This window comes from Hevea brasiliensis, chromosome 10, assembly GCF_030052815.1.
Source record: "Hevea brasiliensis isolate MT/VB/25A 57/8 chromosome 10, ASM3005281v1, whole genome shotgun sequence".
NCBI lineage: Eukaryota > Viridiplantae > Streptophyta > Magnoliopsida > Malpighiales > Euphorbiaceae > Hevea > Hevea brasiliensis.
This window is the reverse complement of record NC_079502.1, coordinates 18,022,940-18,026,025: the sequence shown is the minus strand read 5'-3', so window position 1 is coordinate 18,026,025 and position 3,086 is coordinate 18,022,940. Positions and strand designations below refer to the sequence as shown.

The window sequence follows — 3,086 nt, the reverse complement described above, 5'->3', positions numbered from 1 at the left end:
AACCTAAGTTCATTCTAACTGAAACTCTTCTTTAATCTCTCTACACTTTCTATAAAATAATAAGAAAATAAAAGAGAGTGTAGAGACTATAAAAGCTTACTAAAAAGCTTTAGGGTTTTCTAGAACAAGAATCTTCCTCCCAGCCTAATTTTCCTTGTATCTTAAATGAAGAATAGATAGAGAGAAGAGGTTCTAGCACTTGTTAAAGTTAATGGAGAGTTTAAGATTGTTAGAATGATTTAAGGCAAGTGATTTGAGAGAAAAGGATAAAAAAAGAACAGGAAAATGGCGGTAGGGGATGCCTTTGGTCAGGTATGTGGGAGGCAGAAGGGAAAAATGGAGACAAAGTGGAGTTTCCCCACTTTTATATATAGAAAAGGAACTTCAGCGACTGAAGTTCTAACCTTCAACGACCGAAGTTGTCTGTTACAGCAACCTCCCTTTTTGCCAAACTATCTGTTACTTTTATTGCTAAATGTGTCTCTCTCCCATCTTTTGACAAATGTTCCAACTCTAGACACTTATTCCAGCTAACCCAAAATTTGGGTTTTACACATATATATTTTTAACATAAAATATCAAACTTTTAACTAATTCAATAAATAAAAAATATATATATATATTGAAAAGGGAAAAATATATATATTATTTGCATTATATGTAACATAAGAGAGATAGAAAGTGGAAAATAATAAGATTATGGAAAAAAAAAGAAATTTAAAGAAAAATTAATCAACTCCACTTTATTAGGGTTTAAGGAGAAATAGGAGAGGAGAGTAAGAGAGAAGAGAATAAGGAGAGAAGGGGGAAAGAAACACTTAAAAAAAAAAAAGAACTAAAAAGAAATTACTTTGAAAGAGAATTGCTTACCTCACCTGGCACCTCAGCGCTTACGCGAGACCTCTTGAGATAGGGTGCGCCTCGACTGACCTGGCACCTTTAACAACCCTAATTGCAGTCATTATGTAAGAGTGAAATATTCTTAACTTCTAATACATTTCCTCTTCTTATGCAGTTTCAGCAATCTGAGATTTATATTTTTGGGTGAGAGAAATGGAGCTTGTGTACCTGTTGTTCCTATACCCCGTACTGGGCTCCTGAAGAAGACTATGAAATTTAAGGAGTCACGAATAAGGAAGCAACGAATTACAGTGCCTGCCAATGTGACAATCACATTGTCAAGGACTTATCTTGGAGAAGTGAAGATTGAGAGAGAGAATGGAGTACATAATGTTAAAAAGGCATTAGACACGAGAAAAACCAACAAAATGCATGGACTTTTTTGGTAAACTCTTCCATCTCCTTCTCTTGGAAATTTTCCTTGCCTGATATTTCTTAATTTTTAACATCATTATACTTAAGTTTTCTTTCAACTAATTATTTATTTCATTTTTTTTAATGCTTCATCACTGGGAACTTTTAACAGTTACATGAAAAACCTCTGGACTGGTCGAATCTGGTTCTAAAGCAATTTAACAAGGGACTATGGGACTAAGAAAGAGTTCTACTTCATTATGATTTTGACATATATCTCATCTTTGTTATAGGACACTACACTAATCATTGGAATTGAATGTGTGTTTAGGATGCTTCGATCTATCGAGAGACATTATTAAAGATATTGGTATAAAAGTAACAAAAGATACTTAGAAATGAAATACCAGAAGTTCTAATTTGATGCTTGTTAATAAGGCTTCCTTTTGTTGGATTTGTCTGTTCATTTATCTCTAAACTATATGCCTAGTGTTTTGCATATATGCATATGCATTTGAAAAGGACAGAAGAAACAAGTGCACAGACATTAGTATTAGCCTTAGCGAATATTTGTTATAGTCTAGTCTAATATGCTTTTCTTTTTTTGCCTAAACCAAATATGCATTTTAATGCATTAAGGATGCTTACAAACAACATGGAGGTCACAGTATCTAAGGGGGGTTTGAGAAGAGACTCTAATTACTTGGTCTTGGGTGTTGTGCAATAGTGGAAGGGAAATATTTGGTATTAAGTCTCGGATTCTCAGTCAGTTAGAATGGCAATACCTATGGAAGAGAACACCATGATCATTATTAGTGGATATGAAAAGTGTAACATCTGTTAGTCTCTTGGTTCAGTTAGGAAATGAAGGCCTCCTGAACAGGGACGGACGTGCGCAAGGGCTAAGAGTGGCATTGGGCTCCCCTAAAATTTCTAAAACCTTTAAAGGTATAATATTAATTTTATAAAATCCGTAAATTCTTCAATGCACTAGTATAAATCCTCTTGTCAAAGAAACCCATGCCAAGCAGCTATCATTGAAAATATTAAAAAATAATAATAAATTATTAAAAATTAACTAATAAGAGATGAGAGACCTATGTAGATCAGTTAAAACCTCTGATTGACAGGATTTATAGCTAGAAAAGATTTATGTTGTTGTTTTTCATAAATATTATTAGGAATAATAATATTATTATTATTTACATATATTTTTTTAACTTACATCTATAAAAAAAAAAATTTCATCCTTCGAGATTAGAAAATACTTTTCCACTCTTTTAAATAATATATATATATATATATATATATATATATATATAAAATTTAGGAATTAGGTTTTCCCATGCATATAACATTCTTATATGAACCAAATTCAAAAATGAAATTCTTATTAATACAGTTACACATTTAATATTGTATAATAATTGATTCAAAATTATACTAAATGTTTAATAATTGGACCTTTTAATTGAATTTCTAACCATAAAAAGATAAAGGTGTGAGGCACGCCAATGAAGTTATAAGATCAAAGGAAGGAAAAGCAGGGAAGAAGAAGTAATCGATGCATTTATTTTTATTTATTTATTTTTTTTTTTCATCAGTTATACGCACTTGTTTGCATGCACGAAGCAATGTGTATGTATTTCAGTGACTCATTAAATAGACAAGCAGCTTATTTATTCTTCATTTCTGTCTATTTGTTATGATGATTTGATAAGTTAAATTTTCAGATGAGTTCAGTATCTATGCTTTTTCATATTTACAGGTTCGTAGTTGAGAAGGAAAAAATTAAAAGTGAAAGCTGCAAAATTAAGGTCTCATGCAGATCT

The 3,086-nt window shown here is 31.4% G+C and overlaps 1 pseudogene; it reads left to right on the top strand.

The window, feature by feature from the left end:
• The first annotated feature begins 298 nt into the window (after nucleotides 1-298).
• Nucleotides 299-2,815, top strand: LOC110663540 (50S ribosomal protein L6, chloroplastic-like; annotated as a pseudogene).
• Nucleotides 2,816-3,086: the final 271 nt, after the last annotated feature.